Consider the following 10667-nt stretch of genomic DNA (forward strand, 5'->3'; position numbering starts at 1 on the left):
CATATTCACATGCAAGAATCACAGATTCTCGAAGGTGGAAGGGGCCTCTGGAATTCCCCTCCTGCAAGCTGCTTCACCATCTTCCTTGATCTTGGTAGAGGATATCCAGGCTGAGGATTCCCAATCTGGAGAATGTCACTTCCAGTGGCATTTCCGTGCCTGCAGGCACTTCCCACAGCTTCTGCTCCCCGAGGGATGCCTTGGGTACATCCACAATCATGTCAGCTCTCACAGCAAAGGATGCCCCTCCTGGTATTTCCACTCATCCCACTTAAGTGGATCCCCCAGCCAACTGGCATTTTTCTGGGATCTCTCCCAGCTTCCCCCCTGCCCTCCCAGCTCTGCTGCTCTTCTGCCTGTCACCATCTCTCCTGCTGGTTGTAGCATCATCTCCATCTGGAGACTCTGAAAGTCCTGACAGCATTGCTATCCCTGGTAACATATCTGAAAACCCCGAGCTGGCAGGAGCCAGCAAGTGACACAGGACAGGAAATATTTAACATTGTTCATGTCATTTTTTAAAGCATTCAGAATATGCAGTGAACATTAATTCACTGTCTGGTTATTCCTTCACTTGCCCTCATGGCTGACCTGGAGGTGCTAGAATGAGTGATTGGGAGGGCAGTGCTGTATCTTGTGATGGGATATGATGGAAAGGCTTGGGGCTGTGTCAGGACAGGTTTAGATTGGTACAGGGGAGAGGTTTTTCATCCAGAGGGTGGTCAGGAACCAGAACAGGTTCAGGTTCCTGAGAGAAGTGGTCACAGCATGCCAGAGTTCAGTTTGGACAACAGTCTCAGGAACATGGGGGATTCTTGGTGTTGTCCTGTGCAGGTCTAGGAGCTTGATGGTCCTTGTGGTTTCCTTCCAGCACAGGGCATTCTGTGATTCTACTGAAATGTGGGCAGCTCAGAGACCCCCAGGCCTTCTCAGCATTTGTCTTCCCACAGGTGGACATAATTCACACACTCCTTATCACAGTTTGACTCTCCTTTGGGCTGCACTCACCAGAGCAGACCAAGCACAGGAATGTCTTTGTCACACTCTCCTTAAGCCAAAACCCACCCCTGCAGCCATCAGAGTTTCCCTAGAAAGATGCTGTGCCTTGGGGAATGCTTGCAAAGCAGTGTCTGACCACTGAGGAACCTCAGCACTGCCAAGCTCCATCCCCAGTGTAAGTGCCAAGACAGCTCAGCCCTGCTCAGGGGGGAGGTTCATTGACATTTAAACATTTAACATCACCCACGACCTGGGAGGCAGCAGCTGTGCAGGCTGCTAGGTTACAGAGATTTTTCCTCTCCTCCCATCCCTGATTTCTGCCATAAAAATCAGAGGCTCTGCTGTAATTTTACCTTCACATACAGATATTCCTGGAGCACATGCAAGAGTCAAATTCCCCCACCATCAGCTGCACTTGGTGAGATTGCACTAAGCTCCAAAAAGCAAGGGGCTCACCCTTGCCCCTTTCCTTGTATGCAGGAAGGTGTGGAGCATTTTGTTAGCAATTAACCCTTGTTTCAGCTCAATAGAGCTGATCAGATTGTGGAACAACATCTGAGAAGAGGAGATTAGCAGGCCAAGCTCTTTAGTACTTAAGGCACCAATGCAGCTACTCAAAATCAGATTTCCCTTTCTTCCCCAGCAGTTGATTAAAGCCTTTTCAAGCAATTCTTTCCAACCTGCAGATGTTTAAGTCAGGTGATGGAGAATTCTTTTTTTTTTCTGGCTGGGAAATGGCAGCAGCATGGACCTGAAGTATCTCAGAACAAAAATCAGGTCCAGAAAACAGAGCTAAGTGTGTGTCTGTCTGTACACAGGCACTAAAGCAGAGCTTTGGTAGACCTGACCACAGGGCAAACATGCAAAGGCTTCGGTTCCAGAAGGGAGAAAACACTCTTAGAGCAGGAGCTGAATCCAGAAATAGCCTGTGAGAGGATCAATTTCTGCTGCATACTGATTTATTCAGCCCTTTCATGGTGGCAAAGCCCTCTATAACAAAATATCTGATTACAGGACTATGACCATAAATTCCCCACGCCCTGGAGCAATGGCCAATGAATAACTGACTTGTTAAGGGAAGGGCCCTGCACAATGAATAAATCTACCAACAGGGCTTTCGATACAAAAGACCCCACTGGGACAGATTTCCTTGTGAGGGTGTATCGACTTTCATTTGCAGGAACCAGCAGATATTTGTTTGGAGGAGATCTCCATTGTTACATTGCTGCTCAACAACATCCAGCACAAAGCCTGACTCCTTGATTGATTGGAGTATCCAAGTGGGCTGGACTATACAAAGGAGCATTTTGCAGTGCTCCACCAGGTTCTCCTGGAAAAGGAGGTGTTTAATCCAGAGGAAATCCAAGACAGGAGTGGGAGAATTGCTTCAGTTATAGAAGGACCTCAAGAAATTCAGGACTGAGAAAGGACAGGAAAAGACGGCTCTGGAGGAATGTTTGAGGGTGGACACGTGCTCACAGTCAAGGCGTAAGAAGAATAAACCATCCCTGGGGCTCAGTTGTTGCCCTTCACCTCAGGATCCCAGAGGAAATGTGGTTTGACCACATCCAGCTGGACACAGAGCTGGCACGGAGCCACACAGGGAAGGAGGGAGCCAGGCTTCCCCATTTCACAAATGAGAAAACACCAACCTGCAGAAAGACCAAAGGCTTAATTAAGTGTGCCCTGACCCCTGTCCTTGGCCCACAGGGAGAACTGAACTACAGCAGTTTTTATAAACGGCCACAGGGGTTTGGTGCTGGGCAACCCAAACTTCAGCAGTTTGTGGAGCTGTTGGCTTGCAGGATCATCCCCAGGGAGACAGGAGCACAGATGGGACAGAGACAAAGCATTTCAGCTCCAAATCTATTCTAGCAGGATATCATGATGACCCCTATCCCAAAAACATTAAGACAGAGAGCCGTGCTAATTCTCAATGAATATGGAATAGGACATGCCTGCCAGGAATGGGATATTCCTAATAGCTGACAGAGGGGAGGAAGAAAAGAGCCATTTTGAAAACAGCAAGGACTTTGTTATAGGCCAGCTGAGCTCAAAAAACTGAGAGAACATCTCCATCTAGCAAAGCCAGCCTGGGAACAGGCAGCTGACAAGGTGAGCCTGCAGGTGGGAGTGCTGAAATCATGGCAGGAGGTGTCACAGGACCTGCCTCTGACCAAAACTCAGGGTTCAGGAAAAGAGCTGGCGACAATAAATACCGGGACATGCGCGTGGCATGCACGAAATGGTGCGCCCAAACACATGCAGGATTCCTCTGCCCTGCTCCCAGGCCACATCAAGCCAGCAAACAGCAGCTCTACCTGGAGCAAATCACCAAGCTAAAACCACAATGGTACTTAAAACACTGGAAGGAGGAATTTATATTTTATATATCTTGTTTCACACACTCACTTCAGCCAACATGCAGCGCACCACAGGAGGTGACACCCATCTGTTCCAGTTTTTACCCCTCCCCAAAAATATCTGTATTTCCTTACTAGGTCTCTGCCCATTCTTCCTCCACATGCTGTTTGCTCTCCCTGATCCTCCCTGTCTAAGGGATAAGGCATGACACCAAGCAGGGCAGTGTTTGTCACTTCAACAGCTCGTTTGTCATCAGCTGGTCACTCCTTAATCAATCTTTTAGGGAGGGATATTTCAGGAGAAAATGCAGAGGGAGTGGGAGAAGGAAAGTAAGAAACCATCTCCGGTTTAATTTTGATAACATTGGCAGGGAGTGATTCTCTCCAACAAATTAAAATCAGCAAATCTCTCATTTTCTCTGACAGAGGTAACCAATTAAAATTTTCATAAAGGGAGCAGTGATGTGTGTCTGCCAGACAGAGTCACCAATCTAGCAGCCCTCTGATTTAAAATATTATCTTTCCTTTCCTTTTTTTTTTTTTTTGTCCTCTTCCTTCAGAGCTTCCTGAAGCAACATGACAGATTATCTCAGCATAATCAGACTAATACAAAACCCTCGCTCCGAGAGGCACCGCGAGGAAATTCTGAACTCGAGATGTGACAACAAATGGATGTTCTGAAGGGACTTCATTTACTGCTCATTTTCCATTTTTTTATTTTTTTTTATTTATTATTTTATTGTTGTGCTTTGTAGCCTCAGCACGCTGCAAACCACATTAGAGAGCCAAATATCACACGGAGTCCATGGAAGGGAAAGGGAATTACACTCCCCTCGTGGGCTGCCCTTCCAGATTGCTCTCCAAGAGAGAAGTTTGGCTTCCAGTTGATGTTTTTTTAGGTTTGAATAAAATGCCCCCAGTAATGGGCCAAGGATGGAGTGGGAGAATTGCCTTTTTGGCAGCAGGAGCATTAGGGAAGGGCACAGGGCAGGTGGGACCTCCAAACACTGGGATGCTGGAGACTGGGGTGGCATCTATGGTGATCCTGACTTGGGGAAATGAGGATTGCCACAGCTCCCTGCCATGGTGGTTTCGGACTTAGAGGGCTGATCTCCTGTGGATTTGGCATCTGATGGGGCCATATATAACTCATAAAATCACAGAATGGTTTGGATTGGAAGATACCTTAAAGATCATCTCATTCCACCCCCATACCATAGGCAGGGACACTTCCCACTGTCCCAGGTTGCTCCAAGCCCTGTTCAACCTGGCCTTGCACATTCCCAGGGATGGAGCAGCCACAGCTTCTCTGGGCAACCTGTGCCAGTGCCTCAACTCTTCACAATAAAGGATTTCTTCCTAATATTTAATCTAAAGGAAAGCAGTGCATTTCAAGTCAAAAAGAACCCCTGCCTCTCCAGCACAGACGGGTCATTCAAATGCTGTTTTTTCTCTGGCAGAGATTGGTTCAAGGCAGCTGAGATGCCAAGAAGGAGACCCCTGTCCCCACCTTGGGAACTGTGCACCAGTCCTTTTCTTCCTCTGCTTCAGACTCCCAAATCCCCACCCAAATTTATGGATGGACATCAACCTCCATCAGCATTTAACTCTAAGTCAAGTTTGCCTCAAACACAAGCATTACCCTCCTGCCTTTTTTTAATCCCAGCAAACCCCAGGCAAGCAGAGAATTTGAGGAAAGAGCCATGAGAAGAACTCAGGAGCATCTTGTGAATGGTGAACTCTGGGATGTGATGGGGACCCCTTGGCTTTGTCTGCAGCCACATTTTAGCCATTCCAGCATGTTGTGACACTGAGCAGGACCCTCCTGCAAACCTCCAGGCCAGGTGCCAGCTCCCTTCCCTTTGGAGTCTCGCCTGGGGATGTGAATTTTCTCCGAGGGGAGGAGGCGAGCTGGTTCCAGAGCCAGCCTGTCATCCATCTTGAGGAAAACACTCCTCTCTCTTTGCACCTTTCTTGGAAAGGTGGGGACCAGCATTCCACAAGGCCCGGAGAAAAGCTCGGAGCCATTTGTTTACCAGCACAGGTTTTCCTGGAGCTAATAAATGAGCCAAGCTGATACACCCTGCAACAGGTATCGATGACAGAGGATTTCCTGCCTGCTGCACTTGAGCAACGGGAGGGGGTGAGGCTGGATCTGTGTGCACAAAGCTTCCCCTTCTCCTTTTCATAAAAAAAAAACTGGGAAAGAAAAGCCACCCACACTGCAGGAAGCCCCTCTGCCGTCTACCCCTGGAGCATGGGGCACCATCCCTGCTGGATGATGCCACGGATGGATTCCCGGGACCAAAGTGCTCGGGCATCCCTTTCTGCCACTTGCAGGGAGTGAGGGATGGTGTGCAAACCCCTTGGAGCTGGGGGCTGCCTCGGAGCCCCTTCCCAATTCTGGGCATGGGAGTAACAGAGCTGCACTCGGCATCACTTCCACTCCCGTGGAGAGGCGGTGGGAGCCTCTGCTTTCACAAGGATGCTGAATTTGGGGAGAAGAGGGGAGGAGGGGGGATAAAACGTGCGGGAGAACATGGTAAAAAAAAAAAAAAAAACAAACAAAAAACCAAAAAAACCCCCAAAAATAAAAAAAAACATGGGAGGGGGGAGCAAAAACTCAACGCGAAGGCAACGCTGGAGAGTGGGAAATCAACCCCATGGGTTTCGCGTTTCGGGCGCGGGGTGGGAGCCAGCTCTTCTTGTGAGCCCCAGATATGCTGTGGGTTGGTTTTTTTAAATTTATTTCTATTTTTTTTAGCGGGGGGGAATAGCGGAGAGCATCGCTCAGCGGGCTGTGCCGAGCATCCGAGCGCCCCGGGGGTGGCGAGCGGCGATAGCCGGGCGGCGAGCGCCACCTCCCCGCCGCTCTCCGCAAGCCCCGGCCGCCCCCGGCAGCTCCCCCCGCTCCCGCTGCCGCCCTGGGGATGGGGGAGGCTGAGGGGGAACCCTGGCACTAGGTGGAGATGCCCGATGCCCGAAGCCTTTTCCCAACCTCTCCCTCCGCGGGGTTGCAGCGGGGATGGTCCTGATGCTGTGAGAGGGATGGAGTGGGATGTGTGGGTTAAGGGGTTTTGCTAAGTTTAGGGTGGTTGTAAAGGGGGTTTGTGGGGTGCTGTAAGGCAGGGAAGGGTTGTGGAGGTGTCCCAGAGCACCTCTGGGTTATGCAGGTTATGCAGGTTATGGGGTTATGCAGGTTATGCAGGTCTTGCCGGGGTGGCAGAGGATGGGATGTGGGATGCTCCCCCAGCCGTGGTGGTTGCTATTGGCTGCTCCTTGGGGTGTGATGGGGGTTCAGGATGTCCCCCCGACTCACACACACACACACACACACAGTTCCCATCCCGGGTATGGGGTCTGGCACACAGTCCCTGACTCATTTTCCCTCACCTAAGGAGAAGGGGCTACAGTCATTAATAGAAATCCCTTCAGCTTTGCAGCCAGCCCTTCCCTGAGCCTGAACACCTTCACTGGTCGATTCTGGGGATTCCAAGCCCTTCTCCCTGCACCCAGGTCTCGGCAACACCGTCCCAAGTGCTACGAAAAGCACCAAGAGCCCTGCTCCTGCCCTTGCTGTGCCTTGTGCCAGCTCCTTTCTGGTTTTCCCCTTCATCCTCCACAGCAGGAGCGATGCTGCACCCTGACCCCTCTGTAACACCCAGAGCAGTTTATGGAGGTCCCCTGGGTTTTCCAAACCCCTGTGCCCCTCCGAAACCCCTCAGGCAGGATGTCCTGCGTGCTCAGCCCTCTCCTGTGTCCCCTGCCTGGCTCAGCCCCGTCCCCTGGCAGTGCGGCTTGGCTGAGCTGGTGCAATTCCTCAGCACCCTCCAAGGGTAAAAACCTCCCCGGCTCTGCCCTGCCACCTCCTTCCTCTTCCTCAGCGAGGTCTTGGGCACAGGAAGGTCTGTGAGACCCAGGTTAATGAGTCATTAATTAATTAGGGACCTACTTAATATGCACGGGGAGTTGTTTGTTTCCTTTAGCAAGCCCGGACTCTGGATGAGATCCCAGCCTTGCGAAGCCTCCAGCCTGGTCTCCCAGCTGATAATAGATAATACAGATATTTCAGCACCAGCCAAAGCAGAGTCATCATCATTAATACAGAGCCCTCCCTGCTACACCACGGAGGTCACCAGGCAACTCCGGGGGGCTCTGCCCTCCTGGCTTTCCTCAGGCTCTGCCTGGCCAGGTGAGAGGAAACCTGAAGCGATCAACAGGTCTCGGGGCTGGGGAGGTGCCCCCTGCAACCCGAGCATCCCTGGCTCTCTCCCAGCGAGGCTTTCGAGGCGCTGCGATTTTCGCTCTGCCGCGCACGCAGCTTTGGGCATCTGTCAAAGTAGCTCCGCTCTTCCTCAGCCCCCTTCCTCCCCTCCTCCTCCTCTTCCTCCTCCCTCAGCCATCAGCTGTCAGCTGGCCCTGGCAACTCGGCAGACCCAGTGCTGGAGCTGCGTTGATCGGAAATCCCCGGCTCTGAAGGGATGGGGCGGTCAGGGATGGCAGGGGGTGTCTCTGTGCCCTCCATCCCTTTGACCTTGCCTTGATGCTCCCCTCCCTCCCCGCTGCTCTCCGTGCCGCTGATTCACAGGGGCTGTTTGCTTGGCCAGGGCAGGATCAGGGACACGAGTGTGAGTCACAGCCGAAGGTACCTGGCAGAGTTCATCTGCAGCCCCCGTGCCTTCCATTCGGTGCCTGCTCTCAGCCAGGACTTAGTCCCTTTGAAACCTCCACCTGATCCCCCTCGGTCCCTCCCTTCCCCTTGGCAGAGCCATGGTTGAAACACCTCTCGGTGAAAGTCTGAGGATGCATCAACAGCCGCCCTCCATCAGCGAATGTCAGGCCGTGAAAGGCAAGGGGGCGGTGGGGGAAGAGGGAGAGACAAATTTTGCGGTTCATTCCCACACAGGGTGATTCAGAACAAGATGCTTTGTAATTACGCATCCCTGATGGAGACTCCTTCTCTCTCTCCACCCGCTCTCACCCCCCCCCCCCCCCCCCCCCCCCGCTCCCCAAAGAAAGGCAAAGCCGTGCCTGGGTGCCAGCATCCCCGGGAGCAGCGTGTGTGTGTCTGTGTGTCTGCGTGTCTGTGTGTCTGTGCCACACTCGGAGATCTGCGGAGGCTAAAGGGTAATTTTCACCCCCGCTGTGAAGCCAAGTGCTGAGAAATGGCAATTTGGGGGGGCACATGAGGAGCTCACCGCCTCCTCCAGCCCTGGGTAGGTGCCACACAAGCAGCGATGCAAGAAGGGGCCCCCCACACCCCGAGGGAAAGGGGGAAGGCAGGAAGCTGCCATGAGGGCAGATCCATGCCCGGGGCAGGCAGCTGTCTGTCCTCCCGGCACTTTGTTTGCCAACGTTGCGGGCTGAGGAGTCCCGGACCCCGGGGCTGCCCGCGGAGGCACCGCGGCTCCGCTGCACTTTGCAGTTCAGCCCCGGCTGGCTCTGCAGCTCTCCTGTCGCGATCCCCCGCTCCTCTTCCCTCTCCTGGCTGCCTTCTATCCCCCCAGAAAACCCAGTTCCCATCTCCCTTCCCCGGGACACGTCTGCATTTCCCCCCTCCGCATCCTGCAGACATTCAATATTTTCCGCCGGCTCTTGATGTTTGCCCACAGGACCCGCATGCACAAAAGTTAAAACTTCCCGTGTCAGGGAATGATTACGCTCTTATCAGTCCAAATTGCTGAGTGGAAGGGGACGGGAGCATCCTCCGGGTGCTGTTTCCAGGGGCTAAAGGAGAGGAGTGGGTGCCCAGCGCTGCCCCCATCGCCGTCTCCCCCGGGGATGGAGTCAGACCCCCCTGCTCTCCAGGCAAAGCCGGAGAAGTCGCGTTCCCCCTTTTCCCTCCCCTCCGTGGAAGAAGGAATTGTGGCCGGGAGCCCCTTACCTTGCCGAGCTCCCCAGGTTTTATATCCTCCTCCTTCCCTTCGTCAAATTCCAAATGGAAACCAGCAACATATCCAGGGGTAACCAGCCCAACATTGGGCAGCGCGTGAAGTCCAAAAGGATGGCAGAGCTCTCTCTCTCCCCCTCTGCTTCCTCCACTCTTGCCTCTACATATATATATACATACACATTTATATATATATGTATATATATATATGTATATATTAAATGGAAAAGGGGGAAAAATCCTAAAAGAAATGGGGGTGGGGAGGGAGAGGAAGGGAGAACCTTTGGTGTCTCTGCAGACAGGCAGGTAGAAGAGAAAAGCTGAAAATAATTAAGCCGTTTTTTGAGGAATCCTTAGGAGAGGGGAAAAACGCAGTTAAAAGCCAGTAAATCATTAGATCCAAGCAGACAATCAAGTCTTCTCCTTTGGAAAAAAAAAAAAAATATACAGCAGGGTTCAGAGTAGCTTTCCCAGCAGCGAGGAGCAAGAATGGTCTTCTTCAGGAAAATATGTTTGTTTAAAATCCACTCGTCTGCTTTTTCTTCTTTCTCTCTCTTCTCCCCCCACACTTTTTTTTTTTTTTCCTCTTAAATTTATTTATTTATTTTTTAAAAATTCTGCTTCTGAATCTCTCTCTCTCTCTGAAACTAGATCCAGTCTTTGTAGCCAGGGGCTGCATTAAGGATTACATCAGGCTTTTATAAGCTTTCCAGATCACACATTAGAGTGAGAGAGAGAGAGAGAGAGAGAGGGAGGGAGGGAGGGATAGGAGGGAGGGATGAAATGCACACACACACATACACACTCACACGCACGGATCGGAGCTTTGTAAAACAGGCAGCTATAGGCGAGGACCCGAACTGACACGGTATCGCATCGGGCATGCTCCGCTAGCCTCCAGCAGGAGAGGATGGCTGGATGGATGGATGGATGGATGGATGGATGGATGGATGGAACAGAGGAGCCAGCCACAAGCCGGAGCGCGCTGCCGGCTCAGCAGCAGCGCAGCCTCCTCGGGACAGCTTAGCCCTAAGCGGGGAGGGCCAGGAGGTGAAGAGGGAGCCGGGATGGTGGTGGTGGTGAGGATGGCGAGGCTTCTGCTTCCCCCCTTCCTCTCTCCCCGCCCCGCTCCCCCAAAAACCTGCGGAGGCTCAGCGCGGAGCGGTGCCGCTCGCCCGCAGAGGGATGCGCAGAGACGCTGGTGCCGCTGCCTGGGTACCGGCACGGAGAGGGGGGTGCTGGGGCTCTCTCATCGCTCCCCCCGGAGCTGGCAGCCTGGGAAGGAGAACGGGACACTGGACAGGGTGGCGGGGACCAGTGGAGCGGTGGATCCTCAGCCCCTCAGCCGCGGGGAGGGAGGGCGGGGATGCGGGGACCTCCCCCAGCACCCCCCAGACTCGGCCGTGCCTTTGCAC

The 10667-nt window shown here is 52.7% G+C and overlaps 1 protein-coding gene across 15 annotated transcripts in view; it reads right to left on the reverse strand.

Annotated features, from left to right (window-relative positions):
- ADGRB1 (adhesion G protein-coupled receptor B1) overlaps positions 1-10028 on the reverse strand; it is a 289741-nt gene extending 279713 nt beyond the window's left edge. For 4 of the 15 annotated variants that reach the window (XM_054285165.1, XM_054284508.1, XM_054284671.1 and 1 more), the window contains exon 1: positions 9247-10027. The gene's annotated coding sequence lies outside the window, so the exon portion shown is untranslated. Of the gene's footprint in view, positions 1-9246 lie in introns of all 15 variants that reach the window. The other 11 variants (XM_054285525.1, XM_054285465.1, XM_054285326.1 and 8 more) reach the window with 5 other exon arrangements.
- Positions 10029-10667: the final 639 nt, after the last annotated feature.

The sequence above is a fragment of the Melozone crissalis genome, unplaced genomic scaffold (assembly GCF_028551555.1).
Source record: "Melozone crissalis strain CALT ecotype California unplaced genomic scaffold, PUWL_Pcris_2 ptg000002l_1, whole genome shotgun sequence".
Taxonomy (NCBI): Eukaryota; Metazoa; Chordata; class Aves; order Passeriformes; family Passerellidae; genus Melozone; species Melozone crissalis.